We start from the raw sequence: 16,138 nt of genomic DNA, 5'->3' as shown, positions 1-16,138 counted from the left end.
AAGGACTTCCTTAGCTCTTCTCCTGTGTATTCTTATAGGCAATAATAATAATAATAATAAAGCTGATATTTACACACTTTGTATGTGTTAATTAATCTTATGCTTATTATAAGAACTTTCATTGTTTTCATTTTGCACGTGAGGGAACAGGCACAGAGCTAGTGAGTAACTTGCCTGTATTTTCAGAGTGAAACACAGAATCATTATCTTGTTATTTTGATTGCATTTTAGATAGTTTGTATTAGGAAGGATCAATTTTTTTTACCATGTTACATCTTTCCACCATGAGCAGAGGTAATAACAACACCTGCTTTATCCAGTTAATGGGAGGATTGCCAGAGACAACGCCCAAGAGAGCCTTGTAAGGACCTACACTATAATTTCAAAGTGTTGTCTATTGTTATTACTGATGTTATTATTTATCTACATTGTTTGTGCTTCTCTGACTTTTTATAGTTACTTTATGTGGATCATGTACATTTCTAATCAAGAATATGTCCATATATATCCTTTGCAAATACCTTCTGTCATTCAATAGGTTGCATTTTTGTTTGTTTGTTTGTTTTGTTTCTTTCACGGTGCAAAAGTTTTTTTGTTTGATGTAGTCCCAAGAGTTCATTTTTGCTTTTGTTTTCCTTTCCTCAGGAGACAGATCCAAAAAACATTGCCAAGGGCCATGTCCAAGAGATTAGTGCCTAGATTTTCTTTTAAGAGTTTTATGGTTTCAGGTCTCACATTTAGGTCATTAGTCCCTTTGAATTTATTTTTGTGTATGGTATAAGAAAGTGGTCCAGTTTCATTCTTTTGCATGTAACTGTCCAGTTTTTCCTAACACTGTTTATAAAAGACCTGTCTTCATTGTATATTTTTGCCTCTTTTGTCATAGATTAACTACATAAGTACAGGTCTATGGTAATTACACTTACTGTGAAGAGTTACTGTATATGTAATGTGTAGAATTGTCAAATCACTATGCTGTACATTTGAAACTAATATAACATTGTTGTGGAGGCTAAGAAAAACAAGGCTGTACCCATCTTGAATCTAGCCCTGACATAAGTGCAGTCATCTTGATGTTCCAGATTATCACAAAATATTTCTTGGGTTCTGACCTACTCAGGTTAACACTTTAAACAGTCCCTCTCTCCTTTAATGATTGTTTTAAACCCTTGGACTCAGCTGTCTCTGTCTTTCATAACTCCCCTATACATTCCCCAACTGATCAATGTTGACTGGAGTAGGTAGCTTCATACAGAAGATGAGACCTTCCACTTTCAACAACCTTAAAATTTAAGGGTCAAAATTGTTCAGGGGGAAATGTGGAGGACGAGAAAATTAAGGCCATCCCACCTCAGGTTTAGCTTTAGCATAAGTACAGCCATCTTAGCTCTGGCAGCCATCTCAGATCCCTGTGCCCAAGGGCTGAACTTTTCCCCTACTTTGCTTTAGTAAGCCCCACCCTGCTTTAGTTCAGAGAGCCCCACCCTGCTTTAGTAACAGGAACCCATAAATACCCCTGCCTTAACTAAGCTCAGGGTCCAAGTTCCTACTCTGCTGCGTTGGGTATACTTGGGCCCAAGCTTAAGCTTGTTGAATAAACCCTTGTGTGATTGAATCAGTGCTTGGCTCCTTGGTGGTCTCTCGGCCGTGAAAACTCGGGCACAACAATTATATGTCAACTAAACTTAAAAAAAGAATATGTCCATTTTATTTTTAACTGGTTTCCCTTTAATTACAAAGCCTTTTTTTTTTTTTTAAAGATTGTATTTATTTATTTGAGGCAGGCCTGAACAGGGAGAGGAAGAGAAGTGGGAGAGGGAAAAGCAGACTCCCCACTGAGCAGGGAGCCCAGTGGGGGACCTGGGGCCCAGGACCCCAGGATCATGACCTGAGGCTAAGGCAGAAACTTAACAGACTGAGTCACCCAGGCATCCCAAGCCTTTGGTTTTTGTATGTTAATTTTATAAACTGTCACCTTACTAAGTTCTCAGTTGTTTCTAAAAAGTGTTTCAGTGGATGCTTTCAAATTTCTAGAATACAATCATAGCAACCACAAATTATGATACAAGGGGCTCCTTCTCTGTGGACTGTGTTTCTCATTTTGTTCTCTCTTCTAATTGGATTGAGTCAGGCCTTTAGAATCATGGTGAATAAAGTGACAATGGCCATCCTTGCTTCTTCCTACATCTAATTAGGGCGGCTTAGCAGGTGGGGCGGGGGGCATCATTAAGCTATGGGTCATTTGGGGGAAAATACCCATCTTTTACCATTTTACTAAAGATTTTTTAAAAAGGTGTGAATATTGGATTTCATCAAATACTATTTTGTTGTTCTTTTATTTATCAACATGGGACTTACGATAAATTTCCAAATATGGAACAAATAACATGCTATTGTTTGAATGACCGCTGGATTTCATTTGCTAACATTTAACCATTGGAAGTGTGTTTCAGTATTCCTCTGAGTGCCTGGGGTGCAGATTTCTTTTTCTGTACTGGCCTTGGCAGGTTTCAGGGTAGGGGTTTTGCTGCAAGAAACTAATTAGCAAGAGAAAGGAATAAGTTCACTCCTGGAGCCAACAGAGCTGGCATTTCTTTGTGTCTTGGACAACTTTCCACACTTCTTAGATTTTGGTCTGTTTTCAATCACTGGTTCTTATTTTGTATATTTGTCCTTCCATTATTTTATCTTATTTCATTTCATTTGATTTTATTCATGATTCTTAACCAGAAGATTTGTGTATGTGTGGTAACTCACTAGATTTACTTAGGGTTGATTTCTCAAATTTATTTCTACCTTTTACCATTTTACTGACTTTCTTTGGATTTTTTTTTTTCTTTTTTGGTGGGCGGGCAGTCAGGATCTTACATGGATGCCTAATTTATTTTTATGCTTTCTGTTAGAAACAAGAGCCTTAGGTATAGTCTGCAGATTTTGGTATGTCACAGTTTTATTTCCTAAGGTAATGTGAAAATGATAAGTTTTTCCTCTATTTTCTTTACTGAGGTGTTTATTACTCACGTACTTCACGACTCACAGATTTTAATTGCAGTTACAGTGAACTTTGCACGTAATCTGTAAACACCACTTCTGCCAAGATACAGAACAGTCCGAAACCCTATTAGATTTCCCTGTTGCATTTTCCCCTAGATTCTCTTCCTCTTCGAACCCTGGTAACCACTGACCTATCACTACACTTTTGACATTCCTAGACTTTCATGGGGTTGGAATCACACAGCAGCTACTTTTTTGTTTCTGACTCTTTTCACTTACCATACTGTCTTTGAGATTTATTCATGTAACTATGTTAATATTTCATTCCTTTTTTGCTAAGCAGTGCTGAGAAGGCACAAAATCTGGGAGTTGGAAGCCCAAGAGGGATTGTGAACATGAAAAGAAATGTCTTACACAACAGGAATTGCATTGGGTTCTTTACTGTGTGGGGTGTAATGCAAACTCCCTTCTGTCTTCCCCCAAAGTCTCACCTATGATCTATTATTTGCCAAAGCTCTGCAGAGAGCATTTGCTTCTTGATGAGTCAACAAAATACTGAGTCTAGCTTTGAAATGGGTGTGGGGTGCAGACTGGTAGTAGCCGTGAAAACGACGCATGGCTCGGTGTTTGGGTGTGTGTTTGTTTTCCTCTACACTTTGCTCTGTGATCTGTACTTTCTTTGTTTTGTCTTTTGTCTTCTCCCTCCTTGTTATTTTGAAGAATATAAGCCTGGTTTTACTGCCACTAATGGTTGTTTATATATTTTTAAATATCTTTGTTTTAAAGTACCTTAAGTCTCTTTTAGTTTATCAAGCTTAGTGAACAGAGCAGAATATGCTATCCCATTTTGTGCTCCTGGGACAAGGGGATTATTTTGAGTTGAAGGCAATCAAGAGTCAGACTCAGGAAATCTTGTTACCTGGAAAGAAGGGTATTTTTCCTGTCCTTACATTAGAAATAAAAGAATGTATGTTGATGCCCTCTGTGACAAATAATGACAGGCATAATCTTATCCACATTCTCCTTGACCCCTCTTCCTTACTTTTATTAAAAAAAAATAATTTTCTTACTTGAGAGAGACAATGCGAGTTGGGGGGGCAGAAGGAGAAGAAGAGAGAGAATCATCAAGCAGACTCCCTGCTGAGGGTGGAGCCTGATGCGGGGCTCAATCCCAGAACCCTGAGATCATGACCTGAGACAAAATCAGGAGTCAGACGCTCAACTGACTGAGCCACCCAGGTGCCCCAGTCTTACTTTCTTGCTGTCATATTGGATTTCAGTAGTGAATTATTATCATCAATTACTTATTTCGACATATTGTGGAATTGTAACAGTTCCCGTGTTTCCAGAAAAGAAACACAGAAGGGATTTCAGACACTTTTATGTTTGACTGCTAGACATTTTCCTTTAGTGAGTTATGTGGTTCATCATTATTATCATTAAGTAAAACTTTCAGGGAAGTGTTTGGGGTGATAGTATATCTAATTCTTTTGTATTTAAAGATGTCATTCTGCTGCCTTTACTTGCAAACAGAATCTTCAGCTGGGTATGGGATTCTGGGGTGTATCTTACTCTCTTCCATTCTCTGAACCCAGGATCTTAGTTAGTCAGTTTGGGGCCAGAGTCCCCAGAAGATCTCATCAAAAGTAACACTGATAAGGAGAGAGGAAATAGACCATTGGGGTAGCACACTTCCCCCTGGTTCCTTATTAGTGTATGTAAGAACATGTTTGTTAGGGAAAAAAAGGGGAGGAAAATCACCTGTCCATCAGCTACTCACTCTAAATGAGGCCCCATGTCAGTGACTGCTTCCCATGAAAAGCCTTAGGAATGTTTACTGTTCATCTTTTAGATGATGAACTTTTTAGTTTAGTTTACTAAACTAGTAAACTTTAGTTTAGTTTACTGTTCATCTTTTAGATGATGAACTTTTTAGATCATCTTTTAGATGCCTTTTCTTCCCCTTTGGAACGTGCTCATGCACTGGGCAGACTGGAGAGGGGAGCCTACAGGTCTTCACTATGCAAACATTTATTCTACATGACCCCTAGGGTTGAATTATGACTATGCTTTGGTTTCTCCTTAGATGGAGTTTCCTTTTCCACTCTTTATTCTCTTTGTGAATTTTCTTGGGTTTAGAAAAGGGAAGTAGGTGTACATTCTGACCACTGTCTTTCTGTCTCCCTCTTTTTTCTATTTTTTAGCTGCTATCCTTATATCCCATTTAAAAATTTCTGATCTCGTATATGTTTCTTTTCATGATTTTACTTGAATAGGAGAGCCTAGAATTTGCCTTTGTGTCTTCCACCCCCAAGAACAGGGAGCAGCCAATTTACAGAAAGCCAATTCATTTACTAAAGGATCATTTTATCAAATGATAGACTCAGTCTTTTAAAAACATACTTGCAAAAATAGACTCAAAATGGATGAAAGACCTAAATGTGAGACAGGAATACATCAAAATCCCAGAGGAGAACACAGGCTGCAACCTCTATGACCTCAGCCACAGAAACTTCTTGCTAGAAATGTCTCCAAAGGCAAGGGAAACAAAGGCAAAAATGAACTATTGGGACTTCATCAAGATAAAAAGCTTTTGCACAGCAAAGGAAACAGTTGACAAAACCAAAAGACAACTGAGAGAATGGGAGAAAATATTTGCAAATGACATATCAGATAAAGGGCTAGTATCCAAAATCTATAAAGAACATATCACACTCAACCCCCCACCCAAAAAACAAGTAATCCAATCAAGAAAAGGGCAGAAGACATGAACAGATATTTCTCCAAAGGAGACATACAAATGGCCAACAGACACATGAAAAAATGCTCAACGTCACTTGGCATCAGAGAAATAGAAATCAAAATCACAATGAGATACCACTTATACCAGTCAGAATGACTAAGACTAATGAGTCAGGAAATGACAGATGTTGGCAAGGATGCAAAGAAAGACTGTTTCCACTCTTGGTGGGAATGTAAGCAGGTGCAACCACTCTGGAAAAACAGTATAGAGTTTCCTCAAAATAGAGCTGCCCTATGATCTGGCAATTGCACTACTAGGTATTTACCCCAAAGATACAAATGTAGTGATCTGAAGAAGCACCTGCACCCCAATGTTTATAGCAGCAATGTCCACAATAGCCAAACCATGGAAAGAACCCAGATGTCCATGAATGGATGAATGTATAAAGAAGATGTGATACACACACACACACACACACACACACACACACACACACACAATGGAATATTATGCAGTCATCAAAAATGAAATATTGCCATTTGCAATGATGTGGATGGAACTATTGAGTATTATGCTAAGTGAAATAAGTCAATCAGAGAATGACAATTATCATAAGATCTCACTCATGTGTGGAATTTAAGAAACAAAACAGGATCATAGGGGAAGGAAAGGAAAAATAAAACAAGACAAAATCAGACAGTGAGGCAAACCATAAAAGACTTTTAATTATAAGAAAGAAACTGAGGGTTGCTGGCGGGGAGGGGTATGGGGAAGGGGGTTATTGGGTGATGGACATTGAGGAGGGCATGTGATGTAATCAGCACTGAGTATTATATGAGACTGATGAACCACTGAACTCTACCTCTGAATCTAATACTACACTATATGTTAATTAATTAAATTTAAATTTAAAAATAAATACACAAAATGGGGAAAAAACCTGCTATGGATGGAATGTTCATGTCCCCCAAATTCATATATGTTGAAGCCTTAACCTCCAATGTGATAGGAGGTAGAGGCAAGGCCTTTGGGAGGTAGTTTAGATGCCATCTTGAAGGTGGGACCTCATGGTGAGCTTAGTGTCCCCCAGAGAAGGAGAGAAGATCTCTCTTTCTCTGAGAGTGGCCATCAAGAAAACCCCATGTGACCATTCAGTGAGAAAGCAGCCATCTGCAACCCAGCCATCTGCAACCTCTGGAGAGGTCTCACCAGAACCCAGTCATGTTGGTGCCATGATCTCTGACTTCCAGTATCCAGAACTGTTAAAAAAAAATTCTGTTGTTAAAGCCACCCAATCTATGATATGTTGTTATAGAAGCCTAAGTATCTATTTAGTAAAATCTTGTTCTAAGAGACATATTCTTTTAAAATGCGTTTGGTGAGTAGACATATATTCTACTTTTTCTGTATTCATTAGATCATTTGTATTCAATAATATTTATTGACCACTGTTCTTCATTCTAAGGATATAGCCATGAACAAAACAGATAAAGTTCCTGTCCTTTATAGAGATTGCATTCTAGAATTAAAACAATGGGAGGGATTCTTCTCTGTAGGGTGAAATTTGAGTGAAGACCTGAATAATGTGAGGAGGAGCCATATGATTATCTAGGGGAAGAGTGTACCAGGTCCAGGAAAAAGAGCCCTGAGCAGGAAGGTTCTAGGCTGGAGGAGAAGCAGGATGCCTATATGGCTGAAGTGCAGAAGCCATGGGGAGTGTTAGGAGATGGAGGGGGAGGAAACATTGAGGTAGGGTAGGGGTTGCTACTTTCTAGGTGTTTATAGGGAGGGATTCACTGGAGAAATTTGAGGGACATAAGGGAAGAGTATTCTAGCAGAAAGAACATCAGGTACAAAGGCCCTTAGGTAGCCACCTGCTACCTTATACATTTGAGGAATAACACAGAGGTCAATGAGTCAAGGTGGAGAGCCAAAGATGAGGTCAAAGGTTAAGGGAGAGGGTTGGAAAGGGGTACAGGAATCAGAGCATGCAGACTCTTTACAAGGATTTTGGCTTTCACTCTGAAGGAGACTGAAGCTATTAGAGGATTTTGAGCAGAGGAACCCCATGATATGACTTGTGCTTTATGACTGCTGTGTGGTGAACAGGTTAGAGGGACAAGGTGAGAAAAGATGGCAGCCAGAACTGGGGTAGTAGAGGAAGATAGAAGTTGTAGGATCCTGGGTGTAACTTTAAAGTAGAACCAACAGGAGTTGCAGAGGCAGTAGATTTAGTGTTAAAGAAAAAAGTGAGTCAGGGGTGACCACAAGGGTTCTTCTTGTGGAAGAACATTGTTGCCATTTTCTAAGATGGAAACACTGAGGGAGAAGAAGGCTTAGGGGCAATAGGAGTGATGATTTGGGAGTTCAGGTTTGGACTTGTTATGCTTGAAATGGCCCCTAAAGGGGCACCTGGGTGGTTCAGTAGGTTAAGCATCTAGACTTGTGATATCCATTCAGGTCATGACCTGAGGTTCGTGAGATTGACATCTGCATTGGACTTTATGTTCAGTGGAAGTCTGCTTGAGATTTTCTCTCTCTCTGCCCCTCCTCTCTCTCAAATAAATAATCAAAGAAAGAAAGAAAGAAAGAAAGAAAGAAAGAAACGCTCATTAGACAACCAAACAGAGGTGTCTGGTGGGGAGGTGGAGGTCCACATCTGGAGTTCAGACAGTCTCGGTATCTAAACATGGAAGTCATCAGCATAATATAGTTAGGAAACTGAATGAGGCCACCAAGGGAGTGAGTGTCTGGGGATTGAGTCTTGGAGAAGATTGGGGTCAAGGAAAAACCAAAGTGAGATGTCCCAACGCCAAGGGAAGAAAGTGTTTCAGGAAACAGGGAAGGGTCAACTGTGACAAAGGTCACTGAGAAGTGGAGTGAATGAGGTCTGAGAAATGGCTGAGAATTGACTTTGAAACAAGACTTTGACCACAGGAGTCCTGGATAAGCCCAGATAACAGCTGTTTGAAAGGAGAGGTAGGATCCAGCTGCCATAGCAGGTTCAGGAGAGGAGAGGAGGGGATGAGCTAAAGACAGCAGGCTGGCTGTCTTCCAAGGAATTTGCTTGTAATGAAGAGCAGAGGAGAGGGCAGTGGCTGGGAAGGGGACAGATGTGGAGTCTTGGGAGGATTTCTTCAGCATATGTGTTCACTGTTGGAAATAATGATGATGCAGGAGACAGAGGGATGTCCTGGAAGAACTCAGAGCGGATAGACTGGAGTATACAGATGAGGACATGGGTTTTGCTGGAATTGTGGACAGCTGATCCCAAGTAATAGTGGAGGAGGTGGAACATAAGCCCAAGGAAATGCAGGGATGTGGATATGGGGTGGCAGCCTGCAGAAGGGTCCTTGCATTTCTTCTACTTTCCCCCAGAAGTGGGAGACACCACCCTAAGCTCAAATGCAGAGGCAGCACTTCAGTCTCAAGGAACTGTTTTTTGGTGAATGGAATCAGAGCCAGAAACCAGCTCTTGGGGGGGGGGGGTGTCCCTCAGTTCATAGATTTTTCATCGTATCCATGAGTTAGTATTTTTATATTAATTCATGTGTGATTGTAGTTTACTTGGTGTGGTTGTGCTGAGGGCTGGGTAATTTTCCCATTGCTCTCATTTCATAGTGGGAGCATATAAGGCTGTGACTTTGCCCTTGAGCCCGTCTCCACTCTGCCCCTCACCCTGCCTCCAGCCAAGGAATGCTGCAGGACATGAACTTCTTCAGCCTGGACCCCAGTCTGAATTCTTATTGGATGATGTGGGGTCTGTTCTGGTTGTAAAACCTGGCGCTCTTCCAGATTCCGTTTCTCCTACTTTTTGTGGCTTTCCCAGAACAAGAAAATGCATTACCCAAGCTCCTGCTGTTGTATGGAACTCAAAACAGTAGTGTGTGCTGTTAAAATCCCGAGTCGCTTGTGGTGGCCAAACTATCTAATAAACCTCAAGGATGAATAAGAGTCATTACATTTCCCCCAATGGGCTTTTGTCTCTCTCAAACTCACCCTGAATGATCTGGGTATTTGGGATGTTTTGATTAGGAAAGAAAACTAAACCATCTTGTGGCAAATCTTTTATTCCATCTGTAAGCCTCTATCTCATTTACCATCTGGAATCTCTGAAATGGTCTGTGTTAACTGTGTTTAAGAATTAGATTCAGTGGAACAGTGAATACCACTATGTAAAAAGGTGTAGATAAAAAGGCTGTGAGGACAAGCATCCCAACATTAATTGTGGTTAAGTCTGCGTAGTCTCTGGGTAACTTTTTCCTTCATGTTTTCCCTTCAATTTTAGATCTTTGTAATTAATATCTATTAATTTATTAATTTTTATAAAAGCATTTTAAGAGGATAGAAAATATAAACCTGTGTATGCCATATAAATCACAATTAAGTAAACGCACATTAATTACAACTGTCAAGAAATGTACCAAAATGTGAACAGTTTTTCTCTGGATAGTGGTACAACAGATGATTTTTACTCCCTTCCTTTTGCTAATCTGCATTTCCAAGAATACATTCAAATATTCTTTATTCTTTCCATAATGAAAAGTTAGTCTTCTTTTTTATGAGGTAAATAAAATTCTGCTAGGGTGTCCTAGGTTTGGAATTCCTGTGGTACAGAGTTCTTTTAACCTGAACCTTCAGATTTATTTTGTTCCATCTTGGGACAATTTTCCTCAGCTCTGCCTCTCATCATTAGGTCCAATCTAACTGTTCCCACTTCTCACTGGGGAACACCCTCTAGTCTCAGGTTTTGATCTCAGGTCTCTGTATTTTTATATCTGTCATCTTTTCTCCTTTTCTCATCTTTTTATTGTTTTTCTCTTTATTTTAGGCTGTTTTGCACACTTATCCTCCATGTGAGTACCTGAAGGAGAGCAATCCCCTTCTGAAAATAGGATGGTGACAACTTCACACCTGGTTGGAAGGGGAATGAGAAACAGATTTGGAACTGAACCCAACTCAGGATGTAACATAAGTGAGGGGACTTTAATGGTATTCAAGAATTCTGGGACACGTGCGTGGGCAGTCAGTTAAGTGTCTGCCTTAGGCTCAGGTCATGATCCCAGGATTCCTTGGATCAAGTCCCATGTCATGCTCTCTGCTCAGCGGAGAGTCTGCTTCTCCCTCTGCCTCTACCTCCTGCCATGTGCTCTCTCTCTCTCTCCAAAATAAATAAAATCTTAAAAAAAAAAAAAAAAGAATTCAGGTAATGTGCCATGTTTAGGGGACTGCTGTGTGAGATCAAATCATGAGTTCACCTGTTAGTGTAATGTGGCGAAACAGGCCAACACGAGTGTCCTTTTGTGGGGCACCAGGAGTTTTCTGGGGGGCCCATCTTCCTCCTGGAGTGGATGGCATCTGCTTCCTGGGAAGGGAGGCCATGTGGAAAAGTGATTCAGAGGATTTGCTGGGACCAACCATGTTACTGAGATGCTAATAACTCTGAAAGAGCGTGGTTCCCCAAAGTACAAATACCTCTGCTTCTCCCTCTAGTGCCCCATGTAGTTCAGGCTTCTCATAACACAGTAATTCCCAATTCCATTCTCCCATCCCTGTGCTACTGATGTCATCTGTTTCACTTCTTTGTGAGCACACACTACATTGTTATTGTTTTAAACAGTTGTCTTTTAGAGCAATTGAAAATAAAAAATATATACTATTTTAATAATATAATACAATATATAGAATATTTATACAAAAGTATATATTACATTAACATAGTAATATAATATAATAATTAAAAAATTAATATAAAATATGTAATATTTTAATAATATAATATTTTATCTTTTATTCCTTCTCTGCTGCTCTTCTTTGGTCTTTATTTATTTTTTAGTGTAGGTTCACATTTCTGACCTAAATTATTTTCTGCCTCAAGAACTTATTTCCCATTTCTTGTTGCAACGAATCTCCCAGTATTTGTTTGTCTGAGGAGATACTTACTTCTCCTTCACTTTTGTGGGTAATTTCTCTGGATATAAAATTCTAGATTGGCAAATTCTTTCAGCACCTTGAAGGTTTCATTCCACACTTTTTGCTTGTGTGGTTTCTGATGAGAAGTCTGCTGTCATTTTTGTTCTTTTATAGGTAAAGCATTCTTTCCCCCTGGGACTAGGATCTTGTTAGGGATAAGATTCTTGGGGTGGGGGGTAGTGGATAAAGATGTTTACTCTTCTCTTCTTGCATCCAGACTAGGCGGGGATCTTTCTCCAATTATTCCAGTGGGAACCTGGTGGGGTTCCTGGAGTGACAGCCCACATAAGCATGGTGTTTCCCCATGACTGCAGGTGCCCATCAATGTTTTACTCTCATACAAGTCTGCACTCAGATTCCTGCTCTTATCTAAATAATGACTTAATTGCTCCTTCCAGCTTATTGATTCCAGTGCCTTCTATTCCAGATAACTTAATCTCAGAGCTACATTTCTAGATGTATCTGTCCTCTAGAGTCCAGCATAATGGTTTGCCTTGTGACCTCAGCTTTCAGATGGTTCCAAGAAGAGTCAATTAACCTCCATTTGTCCAACTTTTTCTTGGGCAGATGGTATGATGACTTCCAAGCTCTTTACACGATGGTGCTTGGCATTTGTTTTCCCTTAAAGGTGCTTGAATAGATGAATAATTGTTCATTATAAGACTGAAGAACCTTATGTGCATGCTCCTCAGGCTAAACCCCAGTGTGCCGTGAGTGAGTTAGTAGCCAGGCCCCAACCCCGGTTTGTTCAGCCACCAACTCTGTCTTCTTCCATCTCTCAGGTGAGCATTGAAATGTTAATCAGCAGGTGAGAGTTTATTTAAACCAGGGCTGAGGTTTTGCCAAATGAGAGGGACATCGGGTTGATGATATATGCAAGGGAGTGATTATAATGGTGAATCTTAAAATCCAAGCTTGGTAAGTAGAGGAGTGAGGGATGGTGCAAGGCCACAGAACCTGTTGTAGGTTCTGGTTTCCCTTATGCAGTTAGTTTTCTGCTCAAGATCTGTTAATGCCTTCTCATTATTTATTTAATACTCGCAATAGGAATCAACAACTATTTAAAGACCATTACTAGGCGAGGCACTGTGTTAGATGATGTGGCACAAAAAAAGGCCATTTGTGCTGTCCAGGGAAAGCAGGCATAAAACTCAGAACCTCAGCTGATTCTGGACTCTTTAGTTGACTGTTCAAAAGCCTTCACAATTGGGATGCTAAGCCACTTTTTGGTCTTACCTCCTCCACTCCGCTAAACAAATCCAGTGTGAGTCTATTGTCATTCTCTCTCCTCCTCAACTTTGCTTGCTGATAGTAATCTCCCTGGAATGCCTACCTGGGAGAACTCCCCCAACAAAACTCTCTCTCCATCCTGAAGGCTGAGTTGAAAGTAGGACTCCAGGAAGCCCTCCTGATCTCTTTCCTAGGAATTTGCCCCCTCTCCTCTCAACGGTTCACATGGGGTCCATCACACACAGATACTTGTCTCACCTTTTCCGGAAGACAGCATGGTTATTTTCCTGTCAGCCTATCTGTGTAGCAGTGTGTCTGCCTTTTATCATAAAGCAGTTAGGAAAGCCCTTGAGGAAAAGAGGAATTTAAAGAACAAGGGTTGAACCAGATGGTTAAAATCAGCCACTGGTTTGGGTTTTCTGGGTTGTCATGGACACGGTATTTTCTATTGTTGGTAACTCTGGTCTCTATGGTGAGCTCACACTTAGAGCTAGAACCTTACAAAGGCAAGAGAGGGGATTGGATGTGACCCACTTCATTTTTCAGTGAAGGGGGAGGGCAGGTATGGGGAGGACAGATAGATGGGAAAAAGACTAAAAATAAATGTGTGGCTTTCCAATGGCTTCCCTCTCCCAATAAATATTACATTTTAAGTTAATTTAAATCTTTTTTATATGTATTCCATTGATTCCTGTTAAGACTTAATATAGTTCCCTTCACCATGTGACTCTTTTCTCACCACCCTACAATCTGTTGTGTGTCTAAAATGAAAGTTTAGGGGCTTCTGGGTGGCTCAGTTGGTTGGGTGTTTGCCTTCGGCTTGGGTCGTGAGCCAGGAGTCTTGACATCAAGCCTCACATCGGGTTCCCTGCTCAGTGGGGAGTCTTCTTCTTCCTCTGCCCCTCATCCTGCTCTTGCTCTCTTTCTCTCTCAGATAAATATGTAAAATCTTTAAAAAAATAATAAAACAACTGTTTAAGTATATAAAGTTGGCAGTGTGGATAGATAATCTCAACAATAAGGTAATAGAATCCCATGCCAGAGAATTCAAGGAATATGTGCTACATATGGCACATATAGGGCAACACAGAAGAGACAAGAATAGGCTCTCTGGTCCATTTTCTGGTAAATGGATGAGACCCAAATGGAACCTTCTAACTCAAGTGATAAAGCTCAGAAGCAAGGGTGTAAGGGACAAATCAGAGGTTTTTAACACCTGGGCTGTCTTTTGCTCAGCATTTATAGAGTTGGCTTCAGCCAACATAAAGCAGTGACCTCAGGAAAGAGTAGGGTACAGCCCTAGCTGGAACCTGGCATTGCTCACTACCTGGAGTTAACCAAACAACAAAGTTTGAAGACACAGTCTCCACACAAGACCACTCTCATTTCTGATACCAACTGTACATTTAGGGGTTCCCCCAGATCACCCCCAGTTTTGATAATTTATTAGGAAGACTCATAAAACTCATCCAAAGCTGTTTACTCATGATTATGGTTTATTACAGGGAAAGGACACAGATTAAAATCAGTGAAGGCAGGAAGCATACAGGGCAGATCTGAGAGGGTTCCAAATGGGAAGTTTCTGTTGTCCTCTTCCCATGGAGTCCAGTTACCTATTCAAGGTTGATGTGTGACCATACTCACAGAGCATTGCTAATCAGAGAAGCTTACCAGGGCTTCAGTGTCCAGAGTTGTTATTGGGACTTCATTATATAGGCAGGATTAATGAATTGATTGCCCATGTGGTTGAACTCAGTCTCCAGGTGAACTGATATGATGTGCCCTAAAGCACTCACACTAAATCATGCAGGTGGTCTTTCGGTCATGGCCATCCCCTACCTTAAGACTGTTGTATATGGGGTGCCTGGGTGGCTCAGTGGTTTAAGCCTCTGCCTTCAGCTCAGGTCATGATGTCAGAGTCCTGGGTTCGGGTCCTGCATCAGGCTCTCTGCTCGGCAGAGAGCCTGACCCCCCACCCCGCCTGCTTCTCTGCCTACTTGTGATTTCTCTCTCTGTGTGTCAAATCAATAAATAAAATCTTAAAGAAAAAAGACTGTTGAATATGCCAAGCCCCACTTTAAGATCCAGCACAGCCAGATCCTGCCTTAAAGAAAGGCACTTCTATCAAATATGGCACAGATTACATCCCAGAAGCTGAGGCAAAAGCCAGACCTCATTTTGTGCAAGATCAAATTCTTTAGCTCACAGCTACATACATTGCAATTTAGAAACAAAGAGTTAGCTCATGGGATGGCAGTTTTATCCTAGAGAAGAGCACAGACAACATTTCTTGGTAGGAGAACATGGGTCTACTTTCCTTCTCTCTCTTGCCAGGTGGCTGGATTGTAAGGAAGGAAACACAAGTTGGTATCACCTGGGTCTCTGGCTTAAGAACTGAAAGAGAGCTATTAAAAAGATGAGAGTGAGGAAAAATATTTTCTTTATCTACAGTTCAAACACCAGAATTAGACAACCTTTTATCCATCCAAAAATTAGTAAAACAAAACCAAACAAACTCTCAAAAAACTCAAACGGCAGATAAGAAATATTTTATAGCTTGAAGATGGGCTTGGGATACAGAGGGAAAACATACAATTCAAGAAGGAGGAGCAAATTCTAGAAAGCACCTGCAGTGTGTTCTCAATATGACCGATGTATGGACTTGAAGTAAAAGATAATTGGTGGGAGATGACACAGCCAAGATGATGAGACAGGTGAATGATGAACAGTCATAAGTGGGGGTTAAAAAAATAAGAAAGAGTTTAGTTACAGAATTTAAATCTTCAAAAAATGAATGAAGCAGAATCTTCACTGCTTTACTAAACCTGCATAAAATCAAATCAGTGGTGTGAGGAGAGAACTTGAGAAAGTTTCCCAGAATGTGGAGGAAAAGGAATACAATAAAAAAGAGGACAGAAAAAGTAGTAGATATTGAGGAGGAAGGAAAGAAGTTCCAAATCAGATACTTGGTGATCACGAAGAAGGTTAGAGGCAATGCTGAGATACCAGAACATAAAATAGGAGAAAACTTTCTTGATCTGAGGGGAAAAAAAACTTAGTATCAAGAAAGAGTAATTAGAAAAAAATGTGTCCACCCTCCAAGATGGCTGTAAAGACCTTGCCTGCTGGTATTCACATTGTGTCAGGGTAGATCTCTGTGCCCAATGGAATATGGTAGAATGACTTTCACTTCTGCAG

Source organism: Mustela erminea, chromosome 7 (assembly GCF_009829155.1).
Source record: "Mustela erminea isolate mMusErm1 chromosome 7, mMusErm1.Pri, whole genome shotgun sequence".
NCBI lineage: Eukaryota > Metazoa > Chordata > Mammalia > Carnivora > Mustelidae > Mustela > Mustela erminea.
The sequence above is the reverse complement of the archived record's forward strand: the minus strand, read 5'-3'. Positions refer to the sequence as shown.